At 44.7% G+C, this 18795-nt stretch overlaps 1 protein-coding gene across 5 annotated transcripts in view; it reads right to left on the bottom strand.

Annotated features, from left to right (window-relative positions):
• RPH3A (rabphilin 3A) overlaps window positions 1-18795 on the bottom strand; it is a 331956-nt gene that overhangs the window by 75585 nt on the left and 237576 nt on the right. The window lies entirely within an intron of this gene.

Raw genomic sequence — 18795 nt, 5'->3', positions numbered from 1 at the left:
ATTATACTTTAAGTTCCAGAATGCATGTGCAGAACATGCAGGTTTGTTATATAGGTATACACGTGCCATGGTGGTTTGCTGCACCCATCAACCCATCATCTACATTAGGTATTTCTCCTAATGCTATCCCTCCCCTGGCCCCCCACCCCAGGATAGGCCCCAGTGTGTGATGTTCCCCTTCCTGCGTCCATGTGTTGCTGCCTTTTTAAAAAAATACTCTACATCCAAACCATCAGAAAATGGTATTGGCTTGATCTTTAAAATAGATTCAGGATCTGCCTACTTTCAGCCTGCATTGCTGATCCAAACTGCCACTATCCCTGCCTGACTTAATGCAATTGACTCCTCCTTGGTCTTTCTCCATTTACCCTTGTCCCATTTCATTCAGTATTCATAATAACCACAAAGTAGAGACACCCCAGTATTCACCAGCTGATGAGCAGATTAACAAAATGTGGTATATCCATGCAATGCAGCATTGTTCCGCCATAAAAACAGATATGGTATTGACATATGCTATGACGCAGGTGAACCTTGAAAACATGATGCTAAGTGAAAGAAGACAGACACAAAACGCCATATATTGTGAGATTCCACCTATATAAAGTGTACAGAATAGGAACATCTATAAAAGATGAAAATGAGATCAGCGGTTGCCCAGGCTGGGGGAGGTGCTAGGGGGTGCAGGGTTTCTTTGTAAGGACAGTAAAAATATTCTAAAGTTGATTATGGTGATGGATCCACAACGCTGTGAGAATACCAAAAGCCATGGAATTGCCCACTTTAAATGGGTGAATTATATTATCTGTGAGTTATATCTCAATAAAGCTGAAAAAAAAAATGGTGCCACCACTTTGGAAAACTGTTTGGCAGTATCTGTTAAGCTAAAAGTCCATCTACCATGTGGCCCAGGAATTCTACTCAGGTATACACCCCAGAAATATGCTCAGGTATATACCCAAGAAAAAAGTGCTTGTGTTCTAAGACATGTACAAGAATGTTTATAGCAGCTTTATTCATAATACCTTAACACTGGAAACAATCCAAATGCCCATCAACAGAGAGCAGATAAGGCCGTTGTGGTTTATTTGTACAGTGGAATGCTGGTGAGCAATGACAGACAAGCTTCTGATACAGTCCATGTAACGCCATGGATGAACCCATAGATGTTATGTTTAGTGAAAGATGCCAGGAACAAAGAGAACACACTGATTATATTAACACAAGAGTTAAGAAAAGACAAAGCTATTTCATGGTGACAGAAATCAGGGCAAATAAATTGCTTACTTTGGGGAGGCTATTGATTCAGAAGGGGCAGGAGGGGGCCTCCATGGGGTGAAGATATTCCATATCTTGATCTGGGTGGCCACTAACCAGGTATACACGTCTGCAAAAGCCATCAAGCTAAACTCTTAAGATGTGTGTACTTCATGTCCTTCCCTTCATCCCCCAAAAAGCAAGTCAGCTATGTCACTCTTTTGCTCGAGAGTCTTCAAAGGCTCCCTGTTGCTCCTAGACTAAACTCTAAACCCCTTAGCACAGCCTGGCTCCCTGCAGCCTCCTTTTCTTTTCCTCCCACTCTTCTCACGCCCTCTTTCCTAGCCCCAAAGGCCTTCCTGCTGCTCCCTCGACATCCCCCCCCCACATTCCCACTTGCTCTTCCCTCAGCCTGGAAGCCTTCCTGCAGATGCTTGTTCAGCTCACTCTCTCCCTTTGTGTAGGTTTGTTCCTAAATGCCACCTCCTCCAAGAGGGCCTCCCTGACCACTCAATTTAAAATAGCTCCTACAGGGGGGTCACTGTAGGGAGAGCTTCAGGATAAATAGCTAATGCATGCAGGGCTTAATACCTAGGTGATGAGCTAATAGGTGCAACAAACTACCATGGCACACATTTACCTGAGTAACAAAGCTGCACATCCTGCACATGTACCCCAGGAAGTTAAAATAAAATATATATTTTTTTGAAAAATAAAATTATCTAAATAAATAAAATAGTTCCTCCTCCCGCTTCTCCACTCTGGCCTCCTTTACTCTGATTTATTTTTCTTCCTAGCTCTTATCACTAGCCCAATTTAATATAAGTTGTTTATTTTTATGTTTGTGTCTTTGCTTAGAGTTTGAATCCCCCTGCTAATACGTGCATACCTTTTTCCGTTTTGTTCACGGCTTAGTCTCAAACACTAGCATAGTGCCCGGCACCTAGACGGTACGTAATGGAAATTTGCTGAATGTATGAGAGTCTCCATCAACACTGTCAGAGCGGCTGAACTCAGCCAGGCTTCAGTTCTCTCTGAACCTGCCCCCGACCCCACCCCTCTGAAGGTCCCGCCAACAGTAAGAGGGAAGAGACCACATGGAGATTGCAGTCATTATTTTAAAAACAAATAGAAAGCAGATCCGCGTGTCTAGGGGGTCCTGATTTCCCTGTAGGTCTTGTTGTCTGTGATGCTAAATAGATGAGAACTTGGGAGGTGAACACACAGTGACCTCCCTCTCCTGTCCTGTATCCTTTGTAATTATTCAGTCTTTGTGTGGGAGAAACCGGAGGGGAATGTTGGTTGGACCCGTAGCAGAGAAGGTCCCTTACAGTAAAGCTATTTCATCTGCTCCCATGTGGTTAACATAATCTTCCCAGATTAATGTGGGTATTTCATTGTTTCCACTTCAAAAACAGAAAGGAGGGACAGCTCCTGTTGTGAAGGAAATTTGCTGAAAAAGAACTTTAATGTCTCATTATTGCCTGTGGTGAGAGCTGAGCAGACTTCCCTGGAGCCCCCCACCTGGAGGACCCCTGGCCCCTGCTGACTGCAAAGAGGCTCAGTCCCTGAGCATGAGCTTCCTCGGCTGCTGTTGGTCTAGAAAGCTGAACCTGTAACTGAAGGTTTCATCTGCTGCTTTGCAGCAGAGAGAAGACACTGGCCTTGGAGACCCTGGGAGGAAGGTAGGTCTGGGGTAAGGGAGACACGTGATCACCTCCCAGGAACTCTGATCTCCAACTTCCATCATCCTCAGGGCAGCATCTGGCCTGCTCGCACTCTCCTTTGTTCAGTCATGCACACCAGGGGTGAGTTTCCCACTAAAGTTCCACCTGCAAAGTCTAAAGTCGCTGGCTCACCAGCCAGTGGAAACCACCTAGCTCCATCGCTCCAGGCCAAAAGCCACCCTGGACAGCCCTGGTTACTTCAGCTTGGCCACTTGGGGCTCTCAATGCACTTAACATCCCAGGATTGGACTCTTTATCTACTGCCTACCCTAGTCTACCAGGCCTGGACCAGAAGAGGAAAATGTTCAAGCAATCAAGGATATTTGAAACAACTAGAGAAATAGGCCCAGGGAAAGGAGGGCATGTGTCCACTGGCAGTTCTGGGATGGAGGTGGGGATGCAGTTGGGGGCAGGTACCCTAATAGTCACTGTTGATTCCTCATCTGGATCCCCCCTACAGCTGGTGCATCCTCCCAATCCCTGTCTCTAGGAGTGTTAGCCACGAAGGGCTACACTAAGGGCTCATAGCAGCACCATTTTCCAGAGAATCGCCCTCACCCAACAGGAGCTGCTTTGCCCAGAGATACCAGGGAGCAGCACAAAGCCAGTGGCTAATGAACAAGAGGAGGGTAGAAAAATACAGCCCTCTTCTCCCAGGGCAAGATGGCTTTGTGCTACCATCATACTCCAGAGCTCCCCAAGGATTGGGCTGAGGCCAGACTTCAGGTGAAGCCACACCCTCGCCTAGCTTCCTCTGCTGCCCTTTCCTGCTTCCCTCATTCCCTAGCAGGTTCCTCCTTGGAGCATCCCCTGAGTCTATCACTAGTACAAGAATGCACATCTCAGCTTCTGCTACTAGGGAACTTGACCTTGTGTGGGAGGAGACAGGAGAATCTTAGGGAAGCATGGTTCTGCTCCACGAGCTCATTACATCACCCCTAGTGGTCACATAGCCATTTTCTAATCCAACACAGCATGATCCTAAAATGCTCTCCTCAGATGTTTTCCTACTGGCCTGCAGATGATACTTCACAAAGGCCAACTCTTCATGAGGAGTTGAGGGTGAGTCAACAGAAATGGAGACAGTCTACTGGTAAACCTCAGACATTCTCAAACCACTCCCCACTTTCCCATCACTCACTACAGAGAAACCATCGTCATAATACACTGGAGGCCTGAGGCCCAGGGAGGACCAGAAGAAGGAAACCAACCATGGATACAAGAAGCAAAAGTATAAATGTAAGTGTCACATAAATAGTGCCAATTTCCAGCCCTAGGACCACTGCAGAAGCTTGGCGTCACTGAGCTGATAAGTTTAAGTAAGCACCAGCTACACTCCCTAGCACACAGCAGACACTTGTAAAGTGGGAATTCTCTTTTCCTGTGTCTCCTATACTTATCGTGTACAGGACGATGACTTACCATTTTTTGAGTACCTACTATGCACCAAATTCCATACCTACATTATTTGCTTTACTCCTTACAATCCTACTCCAAGGTAGATGGTATTATCCTCATTTTACAGGTAAGAAAATTCAGGCTCGGGGTGGCTAAGCCACTTGCTCAAAATCACACAACTACCAAGTAGCAGAACTGGGCTTTGAACCCTGACTCCAAAGCCCATGTGCTTACTCACTACTCTGTTCACACCCGTTCATTGCCCCTGGGCTTTGGATTGTTGGGTTCTGATGAGTATCTAGAGGATTGGTGATTGTCCATTCCTGGCCCTCTGGCCCCTGGGTGCATTCTCACTTCTCAGCCTCAGAGACAAACAGATACCTACCCCCACCCCGCCACCCCAGCCCTCTCCCAGGCGACTCTGAGAGATCACATACTTCGGCTTGGGTAAGGGCAAGGCAGTGGCTTAAATCCAGCCCTGCAGCTGCAACTTCAGAAGCATAAAATGACTTCCTCTCCTGAAACCAGAGACTTCAGCTCTTCTTTCTTAGCTGGACAGAAACTCCCCTACAGTCCTTGTACAAACTCTAAAGAATCATCTACTTTCAGTAACAAAAGCAGCAACAACAACTGAAAGTTCAGATATCAAGGGCTTACTCCACGCTAAGCACCTTTCAAGTTTATCTCCTCGATCCTCACAATAGCCTTATGAGGTATGTGCTCTTCTTATCCCATTTTACAGATGGGATAACTGAGTCAAGGAAAGTTGGAGTGAACTTTCCAAGGTCCTGCTTAAATTCCTTCAATCAATCTAAACCTCTAATAATAAGCACTGGATAGCTGGATGAATCTGAATCTTAGACTGAATCTTAGACCTGGAATCTCAGACTGCTACAAAGACTCTGTCCTAACCCCAGATAACCCAGATTCCAGGGTCCTCCCTTCTCCTTTGCCATTGGTTCTGCCTGCTTCTCCCCTGGCTCTCTTTAGCATTGCTTGCTAAGGAACAGCGGTTGCATCCCCCAGAATCTCCAAGGTTTTCTGCTAGTTGTAGTTGAATGGAAAAAACAACACAAAGCCTATTCCGTTTCTGAGCTGCTGTGGCAGGTGTCTGAACGTGACCCAGCGGGGTTGGGCTGGCAGGGGTTTTATGCAGCACTTCAGGGCACCGCAGGGAACCGGCAGGAGCTGCAGCTGTCTGTGTGGAGTTCAATGCCACAGTTGGCCTCCCTATTCCAATGGTCTTGGAATTAAACCAGATGCTTTGCAGCAGAACCTGCAGCCACAAGTTTGGACAATGCCCAGACAGTTCCATCTCTCGATCTCTTTCTTTGCCCCTCCTCTCTTCCCCTGAGTGCAGTACATCACTGCTCAATTAGGGATCTGGAAAAACTCGCTGTGACTATTTGATGGGGTGGGAAATTTACTTAAACAAAGGGCCTCAAATTGGGAGAAGCAGGAGTGTCCATGAGCAAAATCCAGGCTGAAAATGTTTTGTTTGGCCCATGAAGGATTATTTTAAGGGTAAAATTCAATCAATATCTTAAAAGCACAGGATTTAATTAAAAACACAGATTGCCAGCTTCTCTTGGGAAATTAGAAGAATTAAAAAATATTTATGGAACATTTACTATTACTATGTGCCAGACACTGTTCTAGGCACAGGAGATACAACATTAAAACAAACAAAGACAAAAATTATTGTCCCCACGGAACATGCCTTCTAGTAGGGAAGACTGACAATAAGCAACCAAGTAGAATATTAAATGTGTCAGCTGATGATGAGTGCTTCAGAGAAAAATAAAAGAGGGAGGGTGATTGGGAATTGGGGGGAAGAAGTGTGGTTTTAAACAGGTGGTCAGAGGGAGCCTGCCTCACTGAGAGATGCTATTTGAGCAAAGACCCAAAGTGGGTAATAAACTGAGCCACAAGGCCATCTTGGGGACAGCATTTCAGGCAGAGGAAAGAGTAAGTACAAAGGCCCTGGGGCAGGCATGTACTTGGTAAATTGGAGAAATGGCAAGGAAAACAGAGTGGTTGGAGTGAAGAGAGCAAGAGGGAGCTGAGATCAAAGTGGTAGTAGGGGAGGCATGTAAGCTTCCACCCTGAGAGATGCAGGAGACACAGAAAGCCTCTGAACAATGATGCAAGCTGAGTATATTCTATTTCATCTCAAATATGCATCCAGATTTGACTATTTTCCAGGCTGTTGGGATTTCTACACACCCTCACTATGACAAGGACACTTGGAACACCAAAGAGAAAGACGGTGATCTCCTGCTTTGTCTACTGTGCTTGATGGACTGAGTGCCCCTTCACTTGCCTGCCCACTGGTGATTCCTGCCTTCTTTCACGGGACCCCAGCAGCCCTTACACATCCAGTCCCATCCAGACGGTATAGGCTGCTATTGGCTTCTCCTTGTTCCTAGAGCCAGCTGGGACATTCCCAGTCTTCCCTGAAGCCAGCTAAGGCTGAAACGACAAGAGCTTGGCTCTTCCATGCCGAGCTGGTTGGTGCCAGAGACAAGGACAGAGACAGGCCTGGGAAGTCCTAGAGACAAAGGCGACTTTGTGTTCCTGGCCTTGAAACAACAAAGCAAACTCACTGTCCCCTCCATATGGTTCTCCCATTGCCATATAACAATAACGGATGATGCCTGCCATGAGCCTTTAAATAACCCTACAGGATAGTCCCCGTTTCACAGATATTAAAGTAGGCACAGAGTTCATCCTCCACTGCTCTGCCACTTACAAGCTGCATGGTCTTGGGCAGATACATAGTGTCTGTAGGCCTGTTTCCTCATTGATGAAATGAGTATGGTCATCGCAGCACTACCTACTTCATCATAATGGCTACTTAGGTTGTGCCTGGCCCTGGGCTAAATGCTTGCCATGGATGGCTTCACTTAACTCTCCCAAACACCCATTAAGGAAGGTACAAGTATTATCTCCATTTTGCAGATGGAGATACTGAGGCTTAGAAGGGTAAGTGACTTACTCACCCAGCCGGCGACCAGCAGATCTGGGATTTGTACCTACAGGATCTGATGCCAGGTTGCATGCTTAATCACTCTGCTATGCTGCCTCCAGGACTGTTACGAAGAGTGGGGTTTGAAGATGAAGGCAAGAGAGACAACGTGGTACTTGGAACATAGTATGTGTTCAGTAAACATTAATTATGGTCACTATTGTCATTATCTCCATCATCATCCATCAGTGTTTGTTCTCTCCAGCAGCTAAAATGGACCATAACTTCCACGGTGTGATTGGAAAAGCACTAAATGCTTCCATAGCTTTCACGGTGCTCCAAATTTCCTCCACCATCACTGCTCCCTGAAGGTGCATCTGGTCCCCTCTTTCTTCCCTAGCTCAGGAAACAGAGAGGTAAGCTCACTGCAGATGCGGTGAATTCATCACAAAACATAGCCCCATGTCTTCCCTTTCTGTATGCCTGTCCTTTTCAGCTCCTACCATCCAGCAGTGAAATCTATTTCCCCACCCACGGAATCTGAGTTGGCTCTGAGACTTTCTGTGGCCAATGGGACACTAGAAGGTGTGTTGCATTAGAGGCTTGGAAATACTAGTGCTTCGGAGCCTGGTCTCTTTTGCTACTTTTTAGCAACCCTGCAGTCACCATATGAGAAACCAGGCTAGCCTGCTGGAGGATGAGCTATCACAAGGCAGGAGGCCACAGCTGTCCAAGCTTCTATGGCTGCCCTGTCACACACCAGTCAGTCCCAGCCAACATACAAGATGAACATAGACACACGAACAAGCCCAGCCAAGATCATCCAAGTCTGGCCTAGCTGAACCCAGCTGAACTCAACCCAACTGCCAACACAGAGAATCATAAGGTTAATAAATGGTTGTTGTTCTAAGCCACTATTTTATGGGGTGGTTTGTTACACAGCAAAAACTGGCTGGTGAAGCAGCCTCTTGCAGTGAGACAATTGCTGGTTTCAGACCCAGAGCACTGGGATCCAATCTTACCTCCCCTTTTTATTCTCTGCATGACTTTAAGCAAGTTTTGCATCTGTAAAATGAGGATGTAAAAATTCCTATTCTTGATCAGGCATGGTGGCTCATACCTGTCATCCCAGCCTTTGGGAGGCTGAGGTGGGCAGATCACTTGAGGCTGGGAGTTCAAGACCAGCCTTGCCAACATGATGAAACCCTCTCTGTACTAAGAATACAAAAAAATTAGCTGGGCATGGTGGTGCATGCCTGAAATCCCAGCTACTCAGGAGGCTGAGGCACAAGAATCACTTGAACCCAGGAGGTGGAGGTTGCAGCGAGCTGAGATCATGCCACTGCACTCCAGCCTGGGTGAGAGAGTGAGACTCCGTCTCAAATATTTGTATATATTTGTCTTATGCCTATCTTGCAGGGTTGTTGGGAAGAACCAGTGAGTTAATTCATGCGAGGGGGCCTTGTAATCGAAAGTGTTTTCCAAGTATCAGTCAGGGAGGACACTGTTAGTGTTATTTGAGGGCAGAACTGGGGAGAGAAACAAAGGTCTAAATCCTAGGTGTTTGCTTAAGCCTGAGTGAGACACTGCAGTGGGTGTCTAGGGTAGACATCTATTGTTTTTCCCTATCCAGCATTTATCTGGATAGCCTTTTGTTAGGTAAAGTCACCCCAATTGTGTTTTGGGAAACCATCTGCTCTCAGTATTGATCTGTGTGGTCCAGGTGGGGCTCATCCAACCCTAGTCCTTAGAGGTGGGCCAATGACCTGTGCCTGGCCCATCAGTGTATTATACTCCCTAGGCTGCTGTGATTGGTTCAAGGATAGGTACATGACCTGAGTTGGTCTTTTGCTGGAACTATGTGGAAAGAAGCATTCTCTTTCCACTGGGCTGCCAAACTGATAGAACAGAAGTCGGTAGCTGCTATTGATAACTTTTGTCAACACACAAGAAAAGCCTGGAAAAGGATAAAAGCAGAGGTGGGAGATAGAGACTGATTCCTGATGATGCTGTTGGAATGCTGGATCCAGCCATGCCTGAATCTGTCGATCTATCATGGCCTTTTTGGCTACTATGGACCAGTATGTTCCCTCCCCACCCTCTCTTTTTTTTTTTTTCTTTTCTTCTTAAGTTGAGAAGTCAAATTCAAATACAATGTGAACAAAGTCTGCCATTTTCCTGAGTTTTCTCTGTGTATCCTCTGGGTAAGACCAAGCTACCTTGCAGCAAACAGGGATTCCAAAGACAATCAGAATTGACTGAGGCCTGGAGAAAAATACATCAGCCTTCAGCAACCCCCTTGAATCCTTCCCTCCTCTACCTCAGAGGCACTGCCATCCAAGCTCTGTAGAGGACAGAAAGTGTTTCTAATAAATCCCCACCAAGGCCCGCTGAGACCCTACAACAGCAATTAAAATTCAGTGACAATAAACAACACTAATTAAAAGCAAAACTAAGTACTTAATAAGACAAATGAGGTGGCAGTATTAAAAGTCAGGATGAGAGAGCTGTCATTAATTAAAAGCAAAGACTAATTTCTTCTCTCCTCTAAAAAGGCTGCCTGTAGGGGGGGCGGGTGCACACACACACACACCTGTGCATTTCTAGACAAGATTTATATTTTGTAAATGTATAAAATTCCCTGGGAGCCGACAGACTGTGGCATTGGTGCTGCCTGGGGTGGGGGTGGGGGTGTCTTCCCAGAGAAGAGAACATTTGGGCTGGACCTTGAAGGCTGAGCTGGGACTTGTGAGAATAAAGGATGGAGAAAAGGATGGGGAAGTGAGTAAACAGGGTTCAGAGGCTGCAATGGACATGAAACATTTAGGGAATAGAGAGACCCATGGGGATGGATCCTGGGTAGATTGAAGACAGGGAGGAAGGGGAAACAGGGCTAAAAAGAGAAAGTGGGGCCAGTGCTGAATCCCTATTTCTGTGGATCAGCAATGATAGTGCATAGCATCTCCACTCAGCCAACCCCAACTTCCATTCGAAGATCCAGAGGCTAAGATCCCCTGCTCTTAGCAGACAGCTCAGCAAGGTGACTAAGGGTATGGGTTTGGAGTTCAAGTCCATTCTGCCATTTATGAGCCAGGTCACCTTGGGCAAATTTACTCACCTTCCAACACCTCAGTTTCCTCATCTGTAGAGCAGGGACAAAAACAGAACCCACCTCTAAATGGAACTGTGAGGATTAAATGAAATCACTTCTCTGAAGTCCTTAGTCCAGAGCCTGGCACAAAGCACGCCCTTGTCAAGTGGAAGCTATCCTTAATTTGTTATGAATAATAATCTCAGTCCTGTTTTCCTAAGAGATGGGAGTCCATTTTCTGCACTGGAATCAAATATCTCAGGCTTTCTGAAACCAGAGTAAGTACATGGAGGAAAACAATGATGGATTATGGAAATAAACACAATAGTAATACACTAATAATAATATAATAATTCTCAAGCGTGGGTCATTTGTTGAGCACCATTGTTGCCTTTAGTGTTAATGACTAAATGTTTCTGGCCTTCTACTGTGTGGTGAGATTGGCCCTCCCTTTCCCTGGGGAAGCTGGGAGTGGCCACATGACCTGTTTTGGCCAAAGAAGGTTTCCAAGTGGAAGCTTCAAAGCCAGTGCATACTTCACCACATTACCCTTTTCCCATCTTGACAATCATGTTTGTATGAAAACAGAGCCTTCCTCAGCCTGGGTCCCAGCTCTGAAGACATCTCCTGCTATCTCACCATATCCAAGTAGCATGAGTGAGAAACAAATCAGAAACTTTGGAAATGGTTAATATAGCACAACCTAACCCAGTCTGCCTGTGTTTTCTACGGGCCAGGAGCTGCACTAAATGTTTCACATGCAACGTCTTATTCTGTCTTGGTAATGATCATAGAAAACAGGATCTTTCATGACCCACTTTTACAGATTGGGAAACTGAAGCCGAGGGGTAAAGTCACTTGCTGGAAGACGTGCAGCCAGGAGGTTACAACACGGTGTGCATTTGAAAAGAGCCCACAGAAATAAATACAGTACATGACTCCACTGGAGGCAGGGCAGAGCATCCGGGATTGATTGACCTTCCTGAGGTGAATGTCTCCTGCTGGATAGGGGAACCCAAAACTCTTCCTTCCTCCCCTGGGTTATGGGAGTCTCTGTGAGCCCTGTGTCTACAAAGCCTTAACACCAGACACCGATCAACAGAACACTCTTCATGGCTCCCTGCACGGTCCAGACAATTACCTAATTCCTTGATAAAGCGGAAACTTGCTTTTGTCGTGCTGTTAATCTGGCTTATCTCTGCCCCGGCTACACTGTGGTAAGCAGGGAAAAGGCAAAGGCTCAGGATTGATTTCGGCACTCAACACATGCGCACACAGACACACCAGCCCCATACAGAAAATGTGATTAGACAGGTCTCCATATTAAAACAAGTCATTTAGCTTAATGGCCCCTGGCTGCCACTCAGGCCCAGGCTGCAGTGAAATTCATTCTGATTAAAACTCAGCTGGAGTTGACTTCTCTGCAGCTCTAAATCTGATCATGCCACGGAAGGCCACAAACGGCGTCCTGCTCCCTCCTCTGCCTCGGGGACAGGACGCTCACAGCAGAGAGGGGCATTTTTCTCCTTAAAAAAATGGCAGCAGTCCTGGTCCTCACATCTAAGGGGCATTTTCACAAATTTTACATGGGAGAAATAGCATTCCCATTTTATAGGCCAGGAAATTGAGGCCAAGGTTTGTCAAGGTCATGCTGGTAGCAGGTGGAATATCCAATGACTCAAATATGGGTCTCTTATAAATGAGGCTCCTGCCCATCCTGCTCTATTATTTGTTGGGTTAAACATACTAATTTGCTATTTTTATAGTACAAAAATGGTTGCATAATGGCAGCATCATGTGGTTCAACTTAATAATAAAGTAGCTTTGCTGGATAATTTCTATTTGCTCCTCCAGACCCATTCATCCTCCATCCTGCTCTGTGCCCTGGGAGGCTGACCCGTGTGGGAGCACCAGCAGGCTCCCTGGCCCTCTGGCTTCTGGTTAGGTTTGTCCAATGGGAGGCACCAGCAGGATTCTGGAGGGAGGGAGGAGAGACAGGCTGGGGTATATTCTTCTGAAGGTCATAGCTCTTGTCAGGAGGACCTCTCCACCCAGTCCTTTCTCTCCTGCATCCACTTATGTTTCCTCCCAGCCCCTCCAAGTCTAGAGACAGTAAGGACTTGCCCAGATAACACAGCTAACAATTGACAGTGCCCCACTTGGAGTCTCAGCAGTGTAGCTCCAGAACATGTGTTCTTGGCCAGCTCACTATCCTGCCCTGATAGTCTGCATTTCACAGTTCTGCAGCGGTGGGATGTAGTGTAGAAATGAACAGCACCAGTCTTCAGGTGGGCAATTTTCATATACAACCTCATTTTATCATTACCACTATCCTGTGAGGTAGGCTCCAAAGCTATTCCCATTTCTGACACTCAGAGGGGTGAATTAACTCACCCAAGATGACCAGAAAGGAGTAGTGGAGCCTGTGAGTTATAAACCCAGATGTTCTCCCTTTAATACCAGCAGCCTTAATCGCTAGTCTAGATAACCACTCTTACAACCTGACCACCTAGCCAGACCTGGAACCACTGAGTAAAAGGTATGGTAAGAGAGAATCTGGCATGAGATAAGAAACAGCTTTCTGGGGGGGGGGGGCACGCCCAAGATAGCCAAATAGGAACAGCTCCAGCCTCCAGCTCCCAGAGTGAGCGACACAGAAGACGGGTGACTTCTGCATTTTCAACTGAGGTACCGGGTTCATCTCACTGGGGCATGTTGGACAGTTGGCGCTGGTCCATGGGTGCAGCCCGACCAGCAAGAGCTGAAGCAGGGCGGGGCATCACCTCCCCTGGGAAGCGCAAGGGGGAAGGGAATTCCTTTTCCTAGCCAAAGGAAATTGAGACACACAACACCTGGAAAATTGGGTAACTCCCACCCTAATACTGTGCTTTACCAAGGGTCTTAGCAAACGGCACACCAGGAGATTATATCCCACACCTGGCCCAGAGTGTCCCACGCCCACGGAGCCTCCCTCATTGCTAGCACAGCAGTCTGAGATCTAACTGCAAGGTGGCAGCGAGGCTGGGGGAGGGGTGCCCGCCATTGCTGAGGCTTAAGTAGGTAAACAAAGCCTCCGGGAAGCTCGAACTGGGTGGAGCCCACCACAGCTTAAGGAGGCCTGCCTGCCTCTGTAGACTCCACCTCTGGGGACAGGGCATAGCTAAACAAAAAGTAGCAGAAACCTCGGCAGACATAAATGTCCCTGTCTGACAGCTTTGAAGAGAACAATGGATCTCCCAGTATGGAGGTTGAGATCTGAGAACAGACAGACTGCCTGCTCAAGTGGGTCCCTGACCCCTGAGTAGCCTAACTGGGAGACATCCCCCACTAGGTGCAGACCAACACCTCACACCTCACATGGCTAGGTACATCCCGAGACGAAGCTTCCAGAGCAAGAATCAGACAGCAACACTCGCTGTTCAGCAATATTCTATCTTCTGCAGCCTCCACTGCTGATACCCAGGCAAACAGGGTCGGGAGTGGACCTCAGGCAAACTCCAACAGACCTGCAGCTGAGGGTCCTGACTGTTAGAAGGAAAACTAACAAACAGAAAGGACACCCACACCAAAACCCCATCAGTACCTCACCATCATCAAAGACCAAAGGCAGATAAAACCACAAAGATGGGGAAAAAGCAATGCAGAAAAGCTGGAAATTCAAAAAATCAGAGCGCATCTCCCCCTCCAAAGGAACACAGCTCATCGCCAGCAATGGAACAAAGCTGGATGGAGAATGACTTTGATGAGTTGAGAGAAGAAGGCTTCAGTCAATCAAATTTCTCAGAGCTAAAGGAGGAACTACATAACCAGTGCAAAGAAAGTAAAAACCTTGAAAAAAGATTTGATGAATGGCTAACTAGAATAACCAATGTAGAGAAGTCCTTAAAAGAACTGACAGAGATGAAAACCATAACACGAGAACTACATGACAAATACACAAGCTTCAGTAACTGACTCAATCAACTGGAAGAAAGAGTATCAGCAATTGAAGATCAAATGAATGAAATGAAGCAAGAAGAGAAGTGTAGAGGAAAAAAGAGTAAAAAGAAGTGAACAAAGCCTCCAAGAAATGTGGGATTATGTGAAAAGACCAAATCTACATCTGATCGGTGTGCCTGAAAGTGATGGGGAAAATGGAACCAAGTTGGAAAACACTCTTCAGGATATCATCCAGGAGAACTTCCCCAACCTTGTAAGGCAGGCCAACATTCAAATTCAGGAAATACAGAGAATGTCACAAAGATGCTCCTCAAGAAGAGCAACTCCAAGGCACATAATTGTCAGATTCGCCAAAGTTGAAATGAAGGAAAATATGTTAAGGGCAGCCAGAGAGAAAGGTTGGGTTACCCACAAAGGGAAGCCCATCAGACTAACAGCAGATCTCTCGGCAGAAACTCTCCAAGCCAGAAGAGAATGGGGGCCAATATTGAACATTCTTAAAGAAAAGAATTTTCAACCTAGAATTTCATATCCAGCCAAACTAAGTTTCATAAGTGAAGGAGAAATAAAATCCTTTACAGACAAGCAAATGCTTAGAGATTTTGTCAACACCAGGCCTGCCCTACAAGAGATCCTGAAGGAAGCACTAAACATGGAAAGGAACAACTGGTACCAGCCATTGCAAAAACATGCCAAAATGTAAAGTCTATTGATGCTAGGAAGAAACTGCATCAACTAATAAGCAAAATAACCAGCTAATATCATAATGACAGGATCAAGTTCACACATAACAATATTAACCTTCAATGTAAATGGACTAAATGGTCCAATTAAAAGACACAGACTGGCAAATTGGATAAAGAGTCAAGAACCATCAGTTTGCTGTATTCAGGAGACCCATCTCACACGCAGAGACACACATAGGCTCAAAATAAAGGGATGGAGGAAGATCTACCAAGCAAATGGAAAACAAAAAAAAGCAGGGGTTGCAATCCTAGTCTCTGATAAAACAGACTTTAAACCATCAAAGATCAAAAGAGACAAAGAAGGCCATTACATAATGGTAAAGGGATCAATTCATCAGGAAAAGCTAACCATCCTAAATATATATGCATCCAATACAGGAGCACTCAGATTCATAAAGCATGTCCTTAGAGACTTACAAAGAGACTTAGACTCCCATACGATAATAATGAGAGACTTTAACACCCCACAGTCGACATTAGACAGATCAACAAGACAGAAAGTTAACAAGGATATCCAGGAATTGAACTCAACTCTGCACCAAACGGACCTAATAGACATCTACAGAACTCTCCACCCCAAATCAAAAGAATATACATTCTTCTCAGCACCACATCGCACTTATTCCAAAATTGACCACACAGTTGGAAGTAAAGCACTCCTCAGCAAATGTAAAAGAACAGAAATTATAACAAACTGTCTCTCAGACCACAGTGCAATCAAACTAGAACTCAGGACTAAGAAACTCAATCAAAACCACTCAACTACATAGACACTGAACAACCTGCTCCTGAATGACTACTGGGTACATAATGAAATGAAGGCAGAAATAAAGATGTTCTTTGAAACCAATGAGAACAAAGATACAACATACCAGAATCTCTGGGACGCATTTAAAGCAGTGTGTAGAGGGAAATTTATAGCACTAAATGCCCACAAGAGAAAGCAGGAAAGATCTAAAATGGACACCCTAACATCACAATTAAAAGAACTAGAGAAGCAAGAGCAAACACATTCAAAAGCTAGCAGAAGACAAGAAATAATTAAGATCAGAGCAGAACTGAAGGAGATAGAGACACAAAAAACCCTCCAAAAAAATCAATGAATCCAAGAGCTGGTTTTTTAAAAGATCAACAAAATTGATAGACCGCTAGCAAGACTAATAAAGAAGAAAAGAGAGAAGAATCAAATAGATGCAATAAAAAATGATAAAGGGGATATCACCACCAACCCCACAGAAATACAAACTACCATCAGAGAATACTATAAACACCTCTATGCAAATAAACTAGAAAACCTAGAAGAAATGGATAATTTCCTGGACACTTACACTCTCCCAAGACTAAACCAGGAAGAAGTTGAATCCCTGAATAGACCAATAGCAGGCTCTGAAATTGAGGCAATAATTAATAACCCACCAACCAAAAAAAGTCCAGGACCAGATGGATTCACAGCCAAATTCTACCAGAGGTACAAGGAGGAGTTGGTACCAATCCTTCTGAAATTATTCCAATCAATAGAAAAAGAAGGAATCCTCCCTAACTCATTTTACAAGGCTGATATCATCCTGATACCAAAGGCTGACAGAAATACAACAAAAAAAGAGAATTTTAGACCAATATCCCTGATGAACATTGATGCAAAAATCCTAAATAAAATACTGGCAAACCGAATCCAGCAGTACATCAAAACACTTATCCACCATGATCAAGTGGGCTTCATCCCTGGGATGCAAGGCTGGTTCAACATATGCAAATCAATAAACATAATCCAGCATATAAACAGAACCAAACACAAAAACTACATGATTATCTCAATAGATGCAGAAAAGGCCTTTGACAAAATTCAACAGCCCTTCATGCTAAAAACTCTCAATAAATTCGGCATTGATGGAACATCTCAAAATAATAAGAGGTATTTATGACAAACCCACAGCCAATATCATACTGAATGGTCAAAAACTAGAAGCATTCCCTTTGAAAACTGGCACAAGACAGGGATGCCCTCTCTCACCACTCCTATTCAACACAGTGTTGGTAGTTCCGGCTAGGGCAATCAGGCAAGAGAAAGAAATAAAGGGTAATCTGTTAGGAAAAGAAGAAGTCAAATTGTCCCTGTTTGCGGATGACATGACTGTATATTGAGAAAACCCGATCGTCTCAGCCCAAAATCTCCTTAAGCTGATAAGCAACTTCAGCAAAGTCTCAGGATACAAAATCAATGTGCAAAATTCACAAGCATTCTTATACACCAGTAACAGACAAACAGAGAGCCAAATCATGAATGAACTTACATTCACAATTGCTTCAAAGAGAATAAAATACCTAGGAATCCAACTTACAAGGGATGTAAAGGACCTCTTCAAGGAAAACTACAAACCACTGCTCAGTGAAATAAAAGAGGACACAAACAAATGGAAGAACATACCATGCTCATGGATAGGAAAAATCAATATTGTGAAAATGGACATACTGCCCAAGGTAATTTATAGATTCAATGCCATCCCCATTAAGCTACCAATGACTTTCTTCACAGAATTGGAAAAAACTGCTTTAAAGTTCATATGGAACCAAAAAAGACCCAGCATTGCCAAGACAATCCTAAACCAAAAGAACAAAGCTGGAGGCATCATGCTACCTGACTTCAAACTACACTACAAGGCTACAGTACCAAAACAGCATGGTACTGGTACCAAAACAGAGATATAGTCCAATGGAACAGAACAGAGCCCTCAGAAATAATACCACACATCTACAGCCATCTGATCTTTGACAAACCTGACAAAAACAAGAAATGGGGAAAGGATTCCCTACTTAATAAATGGTGCTGGGAAAATTGGCTAGCCATAAATAGAAAACTGAAACTGAATCCTTTCCTTACTCCTTATACGAAAATTAATTCAAGATGGATTAGAGACTTAAATGTTAGGCCTAAAACCATAAAAACCCTAGAAGAAAACCTAGGTAATACTATTCAGGACATAGGCATGGGTGAGGACTTCATGTCTAAAACACCAAAAGCAATGGCAACAAAAGCCAAAATTGACAAATGGGATCTAATTAAACTAAAGAGCTTCCGCACAGCAAAAGAAACTACCATCAGAGTGAACAGGCAACCTACAGAATGGGAGATAATTTTTGCAATCTACTCATCTGACAAAGGGCTAATATCCAGAACCTATAAAGAACTCAATCAAATTTACAAGAAAAAAACAAACAACCCCATCAAAAATTGGGCAAAGGATATGAACAGACACTTCTCAAAAGAAGACATTCATACAGCCAACAGACACACGAAAAAATGCTCATTATCACCGGCCATCAGAGAAATGCAAATCAAAACCACAATGAGATACCATCTCGCACCAGTTAGAATGGCAATCATTAAAAAATCAGGAAACAACAGGTGCTGGAGAGGATGTGGAGAAATAGGAACACTTTTATACCGTTGGTGGGACTGTAAACTAGTTCAACCATTGCGGAAAACAGTGTGGCGATTCCTCAAGGATCTAGAACTAGAAATACCATTTGACCCAGCCATCCCATTACTGGGTATATACCCAAAGGATTATAAGTCATGCTGCTATAAAGACACATGCACACATATGTTTATTGTGGCACTATTCACAATAGCAAAGACTTGGAATCAACCCAAATGTCCATCAGTGACAG

The sequence above is a fragment of the Piliocolobus tephrosceles genome, chromosome 10, assembly GCF_002776525.5.
Source record: "Piliocolobus tephrosceles isolate RC106 chromosome 10, ASM277652v3, whole genome shotgun sequence".
Classification (NCBI taxonomy): Eukaryota; Metazoa; Chordata; class Mammalia; order Primates; family Cercopithecidae; genus Piliocolobus; species Piliocolobus tephrosceles.
This window is presented reverse-complemented; position numbering and strand designations above follow the sequence as displayed.